At 35.5% G+C, this 13,649-nt stretch overlaps 2 long non-coding RNA genes and 1 pseudogene across 2 annotated transcripts; all 3 read left to right on the top strand.

Moving 5' to 3' along the window:
* The first annotated feature begins 319 nt into the window (after nucleotides 1-319).
* On the top strand, nucleotides 320-1,493 carry LOC113354262. Its single transcript, XR_003361754.1, has 2 exons — nucleotides 320-598; nucleotides 1,132-1,493. It is a non-coding gene; the product is annotated as an uncharacterized LOC113354262 (long non-coding RNA).
* A 3,130-nt stretch (nucleotides 1,494-4,623) lies between these two features.
* Nucleotides 4,624-5,929, top strand: LOC113349809. The gene is made up of 3 exons (XR_003360381.1): nucleotides 4,624-4,914; nucleotides 5,199-5,741; nucleotides 5,854-5,929. It is a non-coding gene; the product is annotated as an uncharacterized LOC113349809 (long non-coding RNA).
* Nucleotides 5,930-6,004: 75 nt separating this feature from the next.
* LOC113352430 lies at nucleotides 6,005-8,767 on the top strand (annotated as a pseudogene).
* The last annotated feature ends 4,882 nt before the right edge of the window (nucleotides 8,768-13,649 follow it).

Genomic DNA, 13,649 nt, shown 5'->3' with positions numbered 1-13,649 from the left:
AAGGTTACTTTGTTATCAAAAAAAAAAAAAGTGTCCCAAAACATTTTGGTCCGGACACCTGGAAACGACTAAGATGTCCCTCCCATTTTCAGTTTCTTTGTGGTATTTTCGTAGATGTTCAAAAAACAAGGGGCAAGTTAGACTAGCACGATAGAGAAAATGACCCGAACAACCCTCCGTGTTTTTGTTTCTTCCTCATGTTATGTTGTAAATGTGAAAACATCCAGGGGTAAACCAATAATACAGTACTTCTTTCTCATTTGTTCCCTTTCACAAACAACTCTCGTCGATCTCTTTCCATCGAAACCTCTTCGTTAAATCTCCATTCCTTTTTTTCCATCGAAGTTCTTCGTTCCATTAAAATTTTCTCAGTTTCAAATTTTGGGTTCAGGGTTTTGGTTTGATTGAACATTCAATCATCATCTATCCTGTAACCTTAAATTCAAAATTGGGTGAATTCATTGAATTACTTCCACGTTAATTAATTATAGAGAATCATCAACCATTTTTTTTCCAGGAGATCCCAATTTATTTTTATTAACCGACGATTGCAAACTTCAGACTTGGGGAAAAAAAATCTGATCGAATTTTTTTTGAGGTAAGATTATGATAGTTTAGTTTTTGGTATAATTTTTACATTAGGCCTGGTTTGATTTGAGTCTCACTTGAAACGCTGTTAAACCCTATTAATTTCTCCATTGTTGAAACTTGAAAATTGAATCTGTGTTTTAAGTTGCTCATAACAAAGTGAAAATAAGATGGAAATTTAATGTGTTTTAATAATGTAATTTCCATGGTTAGATTGAATGTTTCACAAGTTCCAACTATTATTGATGGTTTGTTTTCATGATGAATCCTCCGGTTCAGGTTAATGCTTTTTGAGAAATGGTTTCATCACCATTTCTGATTAATCCAACACCACCAGAATTTTGAGAGAGTTTGAAAAATGGGGTGAAATGATTGAATTAAGTTCAGAGTTTAAGTTGAGTCTTAACTAACAAATATGATTATTTTAAGTGTGCCTTGTTCCTGCACTGGTGAGGTTTTAAGTTTGGTTAAGACATTGGGGATTAGAATTTGAACTCATTCAAATTTTTAGATTAATCAAATATAATTGTTTTTGGATTGCAGTCAATCAGGATCCTTGTTGGAACCGGGGAAAGTTTCCATAATGCATATGAGACTATTGCGTTAGTTGGTTTGATTTAGTTTGAGTTATTCCTTAGAACGATGGTACAATGCAAAAGCCTTTAGCAATCAACACTCAGAACCAAAAATTTCTTTTTGGACATGTATGTTGTATTCGGAGTTGGGTAGAGCATTTACTATCGCTTCCTATAAATTTGGATTTTTCTTATTTATTTATTTATTTGCATCATGCTTTATTTCCTGGGTTCGAAGAGGATACTAAATTTTATCTTCCCGGGAATGACCTTCTAAAGTGTTTGCATGTTCCTATTTCCAGCTCTTAGTGGTGTGATTTTTGGGTACGATATTGGTGTCATTTCAGGAAATACTATATCTTTGCAGGTATATTGTTTGATTGTCCTCAGTCTTCGCCATGATTAAATTAAGTTTTTCACTTATATTTTTAAATTGATATGTATTCTATACCTTTACCTTCTAGAATCGTTGTATATTTTGGTGAAAGAACCTTAACGACTTTTTTCTCTACGTCAGTTGGATGAATTCCAAGTTAGGATTCTCGAAATATGTGTTGGTAAGCTTTCGCTTCAACCAAGTTCATTTTATACTCTTAACGAAAGTCAAAAGATGATCATATGAAAATCGCATGGTAACATCTTACATGATTTATGTGATACAGTCATTTGATGTAGACTTAGAGTGTTTCGTATTGATTATTTCAATAACTTGAAATCGCTTGATGCTAATAGATAGTGAAAACAACTATTGTCATCCTCTAAGACAGTTTCAATGACTGAAATAGAGTTTAGAACAAATGGATTTAAGCATAATATGCGTACTTAGATATATGTAATCCATGTTCGGGAACCATGGTATGCATAACCGTATGCGTACTTGTTGGTTTTGAGAAAGTCCGGGAACCTGGTATGCAAACCGGTACGCGTACTGGCGTAAGGTTCAGGTCTGGTTTTGAGTTTGGATGGTATACATACTAGCGAAACTCAAACTTGGTCCGGCTACTTAGGTACGCATACCCGTACGCATACCTAAGTGGATGATGTTCCAGAATCAGTTTGTTCAAGAACTAATACATTTATATAATAAGGAATGCAATCTTTTGCAAACTGTGGCTATAATGTTCATGACTTGATTCGAGTGAATCAAAATCGATTTTGTTTCAATTGTGTCTTGTATACTTCTATGAGAATATAAAAAATTGAACAATTCTAGAACTAGTTTCATTTGAGTCATTTGAACTAGTTATGGTTAAGATGAATAAGGTTGATATGAAAGTGTTCATATGGCTAACTACGGTTAACTATTGTTGAGCCAACAAGGTGTACACGTTTAGGTACGGTTACTCATATCTAAATGAAGGTACTACGGTTGAAAGATGTTAGCTTGAGTCTGATCAGGTTTTCATCTAACAGTGAATATTGAATGCTTTGTTATCAAGGTAACATTGATTGCAAATCCTGATTTGAAGACTATATAAAGGAGAACTCTAGCAACTGGGAAACCTAATCCCCACACCTCCTGTGTGATACTAGTTGCAACTAGAGTCGATTCTCCTTTAACCTTAGGTTTTTCACGAAACCCTATAGGTCAACGACTTAAAGACTTAATTGGAATTGTGAAGCCAGACCCAACTATTTTCTCTGTAGTTGCGTGATCCGATCTTGTTGTTTTTATCGTGATTGAGTACTATCTTCTCTAAGATTGGCTCGAGATTTAATCTCAGATAGGTAAGATAAAAAGTAGTCACAAACATCTTCGTCTCATCGTTTGTGATTCCACAATATCTTGTTTCGCTACCATACGATTAAGATTATTGTGAAGTGATTGATATTTCTAGATTGTTCTTCGGGAATAAAAGTCCGGTATATCAATTGGTTCCTGTTCACCTTGATTTATCAAAAGACGGAACAAAACTCATAGGTTTATCTATGGGAGACAGATTTATCAATACTATAGACTTTTCTGTGTGAGAAAGATTTGTTTATCAAGTCTTCAACTTTGGGTCGTAGCAACTCTTAGTTGTGGGTGAGACCATCTAAGGGAATCAAGTGCGTAGAGTCCTGATGGGATTCAGAGACGTAAGGAGCGAGACTGTACCTTGATCAGTGTGAGATTGATTAGGGCTCAATTACATTCCAGTCCGAAGTTAACTTGGAGTAGGCTAGTGTCTGTAGAGGCTTAATACAGTGTGGTGGTCAAATCTGGACTAGGTCCCGGGGTTCAAATCTGGTAGCTATAACAATGAGAAAACAGTTGCTCTCAATCACTGTTATACAATGTCATAGTATTATTACACAGCATCAAAGTTCAATTGTATCACAACTTTGACAATAATACTATGGTGATATGTATCACTCCCCCTTAGTCAATACTTCATCTCACATGAAAACTGCTCCCCCTTACATAATGATCCGTAAACCATATGTATTTGTAGTGTGAATTACACATTAATTCCCCCCCTTTTTGTCAATAAGAATTGATAAAGGTATGAAAATTAGTGGGATCCTAATGAAATTTCCATAGAGATACTTCATGACCAAAACAAAACAACATATCAACTTGTTATACTTCGCACAATCTGTGATACTTCAATTACATAAACAAATATAATGCGTAAAAGAAATAACAAAGACACCAGAAATTTTGTTAACGAGGAAACCGCAAATGCAGAAAAACCCCGGGACCTAGTCCAGATTTGAACATCACACTGTTTTAAGCCGCTACAGACACTAACCTACTATAAGTTAACTTCACACTGTAATGTAGTTGAGACCTAACCAAGTATCACACCGATTAAGGTACAGTCGCATTCCTTACGTCTCTGAATCCCAGCAGGACTCTACGAACTTGATTTCCTTAGATGATCTCACTAACAACTAAGAGTTTCTACGACCCAAATTCGAAGACTTGATAAAGAAATTTGTCTCACACAGATAAGTCTATTCTGATAGATAAATCTGTCTCCCACAGAAATACATATGAAGTTTTGTTCAGTCTTTTGATAAATCAAGGTGAACAAGAACCAATTGATAATCCGGTCTTATATTCTCGAAGAACAACCTAAAAATATCAATAACTTCACAATAACTTAACTATATGGTAGTAGAACAAGTTATTTTGGAATCATAAAAAATGAGACGAAGAGCTTTGTGATTACTTTTTATATCTTACCTATCAGAGATAAATCTCGAGCCAATCTTAGAGAAGATAGTATTCAATACACTACACCATATCCTGGTTTTAGCAACGTTTCATTTACGGAAGTGTGCAACGAATATATACGTTGCACAGTTAACAACGTTAACCGTTGCCCACCAAATTATCCGTTACACCGAATCCTAATTATCGTAAAGGAAAAAAACCCAGGAGACACTAGTCTTTATTAATATAGTTGAGGGCTTAAATGGCTTTTGCAACCTTATTATCCTTATTATCCTATCTCGCTCTTCTATATTTTTTTCATTTTCCCTTATTTTCTCTTATTTTCTTATCTCTCTCAACAGGATTCACATCGACTTCTCCTCCTCCCATTTTTTCTGCTCTTCGAATCCCAAACCGAATATGCGAAATCAACACCAATTTCTCCAAAACCCTAATCTCACAAATCAAAACTCGTCTTTTGGAAATCAAATCTAATCTTTCAATAACTCAAACCCTAGAACTCGTTTCTTATGTAAAGATAAATATGTGAGATGCTTGGTTCCAACCTGAAGTTTCTTTCTCTAATTGTAAATTAATAGATCCTGCAAGGTATAACCCTAATATATTTACTTGTTTTTGCTACTATCGTTTTATCTTTATCTTGACCTAATTCTATGAATAACATCTTTTGGTAGTTAACATTTTGTAAAGATTTTGCAATTTTTGTTTCTGTTTACTGTATTTGATGGAGTTTTAAAGTATGGGTTTTTCTTTTGATTCAAGTTTTGTGGTCATGTGGTGTTCTAAAATGCTGCTTGTATGGTTTTGCTGGTGAAAATGGTTTTATTGCTTAGAGTAGGTGATGTGGGTTTTTCTGTTGATGGTGGTAGCAGGTGTTGGTGGTGTGGTTAGATCTGCAGATTTTTGGGCTTGTTGGTGCCGGTGGTGCCTCATTATCTTAGTGTCTGTGATGTGCATCTGGATTTACTATGAGAATGGGTGGTGGTGCTGGTGCTGGTGTGATGCAGGTAAAGGTTGGAGGAGAGAATCTCACTTTCAAGGTATGCACATGTAATTTATGCTTTTCATCCCTCCCTTACCTGGTAAGAAATAAAATAATGTTATAGTCCTTTGGTTGCTTTGGTTGTGAAGAAACATATATACTGTTTTTTCAATGCTAAAATTATGATCATTGTAAATCTTGTGTTTGCAGGTACCATAGTTACTTCAATGTCTATGAAGTTAGCTCTCAGTGGAACTTACCCTGTCATAAAGAAGTTTCATTCTGTAAATCTAATCCACTTAGTTTCTTCTTATGGAATGTGCCTTAACTCAACACGCGAAATTTTGCATGGGATGTGATGCAGGGAGCTTGGTTGCTTACTTCGAGAAGATTCAAAGCTTCAGGTGGATTAGGTCATTCTCTTCAGATAATGGTGCGGTGTTTAAATACCCCTCTTGGTAGCTATTCTTTTGATATATAATTTTGTACTCATACATTTTTCGAGCAGTGTAATCTGAATGTCGTCTACTTCTGTTATTTTGAAGGTGACATTGTTGATGCTGTTGTTCCTTTCATGGGAGAATCCATTACAGATGGTACTCTAGCAGCTTTCTTGAAAAGTATGTCATAACTTCTCATCATCATCTTTCTTTGTTAGATTTTTTGTTCTATGTGTTTGATTAATATATTTGGGCAATGAAATATTTATTGCTTTTATATGTAATATATGTTTGGTGTAGAACCTGGTGATAGTGTTCAAATTGATGACAGGAAAATAGGAAGATCCATGTCTGCATGACGATTGGTCAGTGCGGTCAGTGGTTCTAATCCAGGGTAAGTGTGTGGATGTTTAATGCGCAGAAGCATACTCTACTCTATAATGTGGTCTGAATTTTTTTTCTTAGTCATTTTGTAGCAGACCAGAAAGATGTGCTCTCATATTGATTACAGCATTAACCTGAGATATTTACTCTTGTACAACAAATAATTTGGTGCTCCAATATTGTGCACTGACAAGTCTTTTACATTTGGATGCATCATTTTTGATCATTATTGGTATACTAACTTTGATTAATTCCTTATGGCAGGTTTATTTTGACTGGGTGCTATGACGGTTTTGGAAGGTATATTTTTCCCGCTATACTAAGTTTATATTTCTCATTTCGAGGACCATGTTTTCTTTACTTTGGAGTTGTAAAACTCTGTTGTTCATAAGCGTTTAAGTTTTACTGAAGTTAATCGTGGAAGGATACCAAGGTCCTCAGCTTGAAATCAGTTGTGAACCTTGAGCCCCATCTGAATAGGAGAACAAAAACCATCCTTGTACTTACTAGCATGGCAACTGTATTACCACAGAAAATGTAGTTTGGGTGTCAAGAATCTGTACACAATAATTTGTTTTTGAATGTGGTTGATTTTTTGGTTTGTTTTTTTACCATGAAAAAGTCAACAAAAACAGGACTTGACGATCCAGTTTCTAATTTTACTAGGGTGTGGAAAGGTGGATCATGTACCCATATACTGGAGGGACATGGGGATGCTATTACGTCTGTTAGTATCATCAATCAGAAAGGTGATTTTCAGTGTAATTTTCCTTCTTTGCAAGTGTCTCTTTCGCAGCTCTGAATTGCTTATCGAGTTAATGTGATCTACATTTGTTCACTTATATGTGTTTTGAAGAATCCTCATCTTTTCTTGTCAATCGACTTAACAGTGCTTTTATCCTACAGGTGCTAAGAGCAGCTTGACCACATGCGTTGCTACTGCTTTTAAAGATAGGACAGTGAGGCTGTGGAAGGTATAAATGAATTACTTGTTAGACTTTGATCGGAAAATTCTGATTGCCCTGTTTAATATCTTCTATCTTATACAAGTTTGACGCAGAGGAGCCCACTAATAACGTTAGAGCTTTTAAATCCTGCGACGGCACTCATCGTCTGTGCAACGTGTTTCACCACAACCCTCAGGAAAAATGGTATCACTTATTTTCTCCACTTTCTAATGGCATGTTAAAGTTAAGTTCATCTCCGTCTAAGCAAGCCGAACACATGATTTATTGTTTTATGAATACATTTAGGTATATTCTGGTTCTTGGGATTCTACAATCAACTTGTGGCGGACAAATGAGTCTGATTCAGACGGTGACGTGGTCTCAGTAAAGAAGAGAAAAGTGAACTCTAAGGCGGAGGAATCCCAGCTTGAGGTATGCAGTCTTCATCTTCTCCTGTAATAAGTGGCTGACAATTACCTATAATAAGCTTGTTATCAAGTAGAGTCCCACTTAGTCATAACTATTTCTTGTTATAACCTAATTTCGGCCTCTTGGTATTCAGGGGGAAGCTGTGAGCTCACTTGTTGGCCATACACAATGTGTGTCCTCTGTTGCCTGGCCAGAGGAGCGAACCATATATTCTATCATGGGATCATTCCATTAGAAGTTGGGATGTTGAAACAGGCAGAGATGTCTTGAGCTTGGTATGGAAGCCCCAATCTTATGATATCGGTTATATATTGCCTTTTTTGCAAAAAAGAAAAAAAGAATTTATATGTGCTTAAATTTTATCAACCTTGCTTCCTTAGAGAAGCCAAGTGTTACCGGTTAGTTGCTAGCGAGGTTTGGGTATCTGTTATAATAAAAGGAATGTAGCAAATATGATTATTACTTGTGTTATAATAACCATATGTTGTGCATTCTGTAGTTCTGCGGAAAAGTTCTCAACGACCTTGATGTTGGAGGTGATAGCTCTGCGCTCATTGCTGCCGGTAGTTCTGATCCTGTTTTAAGAATATGGGATCCTTGAAATCAGGTGATTTGAATAAAGCTAAACATAAAGTGTGTATCATGCAGTTTTCTTAAAGAGTTCACCCTCTCTCTCTACACTGTTAAACTTAATATTCATGATACATATAGGTTCTTCAGCGCCTGTCCTGCAGTTTGCATCTCATTCTTCCTGGATCACCGCTTGCAAGTGGCATGACAGCTAGCGGCAACATATACTCTCATCAAATCGATGAGCCAATTTCTCAAGTTGAAACCGATAACGTACATATCAGAAATTGTTTCCAATCATTCAAATAGCGTCTATTTCAGAAACTGTCTCCTGAATCTTTGATTATGCAATTATTAGCCCTGAAGCTGGAGTTATCCAGAAGGTAAATTATTTATTGTTGTATCTTGTGTACAAAAATATTTTCTACAGTAATAGCCTAGGAGCTGGAGCATGTGCTGGAATAATGGCCATGTCAGCAACTTACCCAGGATCTTTAGCAAAGGCTACTACCTTGAGGATCTTTAGCGAAGGCTAACCTTACTTGTCCTGTTTTACATTAAAACTAGACAGTCCTAACTATCTTACAGATATATTTGTATTGTATAATCTTCAATACTAGTGGTTTACCCGTGCCATAATGGCACGGGGACGGAAGGGGTGCTGGTGCTATAGCTAATGCTTTTGTCGGTATATCGGGTCAATATTCACCAACTTTTTTTTAATAGGAAAGGAATATATTCACTAATGAACGTGTATAACCTGACGCAGAATATAAGGCTTCACAGTCAAGATCCTGATAACATTGCATTCGCTGAATACTTGCGAAAGATTTACCATTTGCACATGAAATTCTTCTCTTGCCATTATCCTTAGAATGTTGTTCTGAATTGTTGTTCAAAATCTGTGCTTATGAAACGTTGTTCATTGTATCGCATGTTTCTGAAACTTATGGATAACCCATGCCATAATGGAACTATACCGGCGTAAAAAAGTATAATTTTTGATGTGCCCTTGGCGGTGGCGGTGGCTTAGTCACCAGGAAAGGGGGTAACGGGAACGAAATTGATAATAGGATCAAAAATCGTGAAATGTTTAAAAAATTAAATCGTCGCTTAGTTATCGGCAACATAATTATTAAATTCTACTTTAGTTTTAATTTTATAATGCTAAACTATAATTTGAAAAATAAATTGTTGCATCGACAGTCGTCTTTGAGATCATAATTGAAAACATATGTCTCTAAACTATGCTTACTACCTTCTTAGTTTTAATCCACGTTGCACCTTCTCAAACAGATTCTTGCTCCAAAAACGTAAGGTCTATTCGCCTATTTGGTCATTGCCTAGCTCAATACATAAACCTAGCTTGCGTTGTGCTTTCACTTTCTAGTTCGGAGTATTTGTAACTTTTTGTTTTTTATACACAGCCTAACCCTCGGTCTGTTTCCATCCGATTCAAAGATTGTGGTTTTAAGAAAAATTTGATAGATTTATACTGAATTTGTTTTTTTTTTTTTTTTTTTTGGCTAAATCAATTATTTTATTAGTTCCAAATTGAGGTCCAAAATACTGTTCAAAATAAGAAGTAAAAAGGACATCCTCAAATTGGGATTACTAAGAAACCCTCGACTGATCCTAACAGAATCTATAATACTCACAATGAGGCATTTCAATTCTAGGTAAGAAATTAGGTCTGTCTTTGTGGAACTGTCTTTCACTTGCCATCAGCTTAGCTCCTCTCTTAGCCACAGTGTCAGCATAAAAATTTACCTCCCTGTAGCAATGTTCAAATTGTATGAAAGGAATTTTTGATTGTGTTCTTCTCCATCTGGATTTCAGAAACCATGATATTTTTCCTGCTCCAAACTCCTGCAACACAGTTTTGGAGTATGATCTTATTATGATCTTTGTTAATCCCCATTCCATAGCTAACTCAGTTGCACATAATACTGCATAGTTCTCTGCTATGTAATTTGTTGCCATTCCCAAACCACCACATAAAGTACCTATTACTTGGAAAAATTCATCTCTGATGACCACTCCAAAGCTAACTGCTCCTGGATTCCCAAATGATGATCCATCACAGCAAAAAAAAATGTAAACATTTGTTGGAGGAGTCCAGAAACATGCTTTGATGCACTGGAATTTTGTTTTTCTGTGACCCGGGTTGAAAAGTTTTATTATCTGATCATCATAAACTTGACTCCATTTATGCTCTTTAATTCTTAGACCACCTTCCTGCACATATTTGATTACTTTCCTTTGAATATTTTGAGCATTTGGTTTTACTTCTTTAAAGTACTTTTTGTTCTTTTGGGACCATATTTTCTTGAGAATAACATAAGAAGCTGTAATCCAGATTTTTTGTATGAGAGGACTTTTGTTTTTTGCACATTTCCATACATCTTCAAATGATTCAGGAGCCTTGAACATAAAAATTGTTGAAATCCATTTTCATATTTCAACACTAACATCACATTTCCAGAGTAAATAGTCCATGTTATCCTGATCATTTTCACAGACACAACATCTAGATGCTAACTCATACCCTTTACTTACCATGATTGCATTATCAATGTATATTCCTTGCACCAATTTCCAGATATTGCTTGCTATACTTAGATGCAAAAAATTATTCCATACATACCTTAACCAATGCTTTTTAGGTTCTTTGTGTCTTAGTTTGTTTGTTGTTGCTGACATTGTAAATGTACCTTTAATATCACCATTCCATATTAATTCATCTTCATCTCCAAATATTTTAGGTAATTTTTGATTCATTAACACAGCCTGGATTTCAGTTGGTAAAGCCCATGAATCTTCATATAAGATGTCAGCTAGCTTCATCTTCTTGTTGTTTAGAAAGAGTTGAGAAGATCCCATTTTATCCACCAGAGGAGTATCACCTGTCCAAACATCATACCAAACTGATACTTTTTCTCCAGTCCCTATGTTCCACCTGATGTCTTCTTTTAGGATTTCCCATGCCTATTTAAGACTTGGCCACACAGTAGATAATTGCCATTTATGGCTCCATTGGCCATTTTTTCCATATACTTATCTTTAAAGAAAACTTCCCACTCTTCATTTGAGTGCATGATCTTCCACATCATCTTCACGAGCAATGCTCTGTTTTGAAAAAAATTTGGGTAGCTTAGTTAGCAAAACATTTTGCATAAATCCTCCATATTTGTTTTTAATCCATAGTTTATTAGGAATTTTCTGTGCTAAATCAATCTCTACCAACACTCTTGCATATAAACCATTTTCATAATTCATAGTAACTTCATCAACCTTTACTGGCGTGCCAATTGCTCTGTTAATGGTGAAAAGTTTTTTTTCATCCCAATATTCAAGACTAAGACCAGGATAATAGACCCATACCATAGCTGATGATGTCCTTTGATTTTCTGGTCTGAAATTAGGCATCCAATTCCGAACCCTTGAAACTTGATCTGCAACTTCCCATTTGCCAGCTTTAATTGAGTTCTTATCTTCCATATTCTCCAATTTGATTGTGAAAAAACCCTTTCCCAGAGGAATCATTTTGCATGAACCAGTTAATTTCCATTGATTCTTCAAACTTATAACAACATCCACAAATTTAATTCTCAAATAATCCAATCTACCAATTAAATAAAATTTACATACATCATATCTATCTTCTGAATTATTATCTATTAGATCAATTGATGGACATTCTTCAACAGGAGTAACCAGATCTACTACTGGGACTTCCATCGAAGAAAACCTTATTTGCCTTTATGATTAAGCAAATATAGCGATTTAAAAGAGGATTTAGTGGTAAAAGATCATCATGTAATAACACCAATCATCAATGAATATGTAAGAACACCTGAGAAATGATTATCTACCTTGGAAATTGATGAACGAAACGAAAAAAATTCTCCGAGTTGATCGCCGATTTTCAGAGCACTGAGTCAACCTCTTGTAATGGATTTCCTTCAAATAGATACCTCTTTGAAATCAGAATCACTTCCTGATTCTTTCGAAATTGCTTCTTTTCCTTCTTTCTTGTTCTACTTATTTGCTTTTTTGAATTTTATTTTATTTTGATCCATTTTCTTAAATTGAGACGATTTGAAGCTTATAAATCAAGGGTCGGGATCTGTTAACAAACCACTCTGACAAAACCTTTTAACAAAATTTGTTAACCGTGAAATCTTATTCATCTAACAGTTTAGATTACAGATGAGGTGGCATCTAAATTTGTGTTTGGCTCATTTAATAAGAAAAGAAAAAGGTAAATATGACTACGAGATTATAGGAGAAAGGAAAAAAATAGCCTAATCGTCGTCATCACAACAAAATAATCATCATAATTCTTTTCTTCTGCTGCTGATGGCAAGAAGAAGCCTTTGAACCTCTTACAAATAACGTAGGGTGAGAAGATTGTGAAAGAATGGTTTGATTTTTATAATTTGATTATCCTCTACTGCCGCATGTACAAACATATAAAGGCTCTCTTACTATGGAGGAGCAATACAATTAGTTGCGTGAACAGAGAGATGCCTTGATCTAGAAAAATTATGCTCCTCCACATCCTAAGTTTCTAAACCAGTGGGTGGGACTAAAGATCCCTTTCCATATAGTCATGATTATAAGGTCGACTAAGATGAAGGCGAGAAGTTTTAGAAAAAAAGACAGCCATCTCTAAGCAAGAGGTGAATGCTAATCAAAGATCTATTCCTATATGAATATTTTATGGACGATCCCATTTATACTCTTTTTAATCTCTATTAACATCTCAGAATTTTAATTGAAATATTCATGAAAAGGAATCAGTTTCAAACTTTTCTACATTAAAACGGTAAATCAAGGAGATAAATAATTACCATTCGCTTAATTTGATAATACTGTGGGAAGAAGATGAAGGTTATAACTCAGGTAAGTATTTTCTCCATTATTCCGTCACTATATTTCATACATTTACGTTGGTCCCTTATTTGAACAATGAGCCAAACACAAAACAACCTTAAAGTAAGTGCCTCGTCATCGAAAAAGCAAGCCGTTAGATGAATGGGGATCTCACGGTTAACAAATTTTGTTAAAAGGTTTTGTCCAAATCGTTTGTTAAGGGATCCCGACCCATAAATCAATTGAAAACTTTTTTTTTGGAACGAAATTGAAGTACAAAGAGGACTTATCAGCGGTGGTGGTGCTGGTGTTGGCAGCGGTGGTGGGGCTGGTTATGGTGATGTCTGTCACATGCCCATTTAATCGCCTAAAGTTTTCATGGGACATGACCAGCAATACTATGTTGTTCAGTGAATCATCTTCACCCACAAGTAATCATCCTTCCATACTCGCACCAAAGTATGCATCTGCCTTCACTCATAAGACAATACGCAACAGAAGGCTTTTCTTTTTCTCTCTAACTGTTTATGCCCCGATAAGCATAAGAGGTTCTGCCATGCATCAAACCAATTGACCAACTCACACAAATCAGCAACATTAGAATACAAAGATATACTGCAGCAAACCCATTTTATTGCACTAAAGGAAGATTACAAAACTCGTCCGTCACATGAACCAAAACAGGCCATTCAC

The sequence above is a fragment of the Papaver somniferum genome, chromosome 2 (genome assembly GCF_003573695.1).
Source record: "Papaver somniferum cultivar HN1 chromosome 2, ASM357369v1, whole genome shotgun sequence".
Taxonomy (NCBI): domain Eukaryota; kingdom Viridiplantae; phylum Streptophyta; class Magnoliopsida; order Ranunculales; family Papaveraceae; genus Papaver; species Papaver somniferum.
The sequence above is the reverse complement of the archived record's forward strand: the minus strand, read 5'-3'. Positions and strand labels throughout refer to the sequence as shown.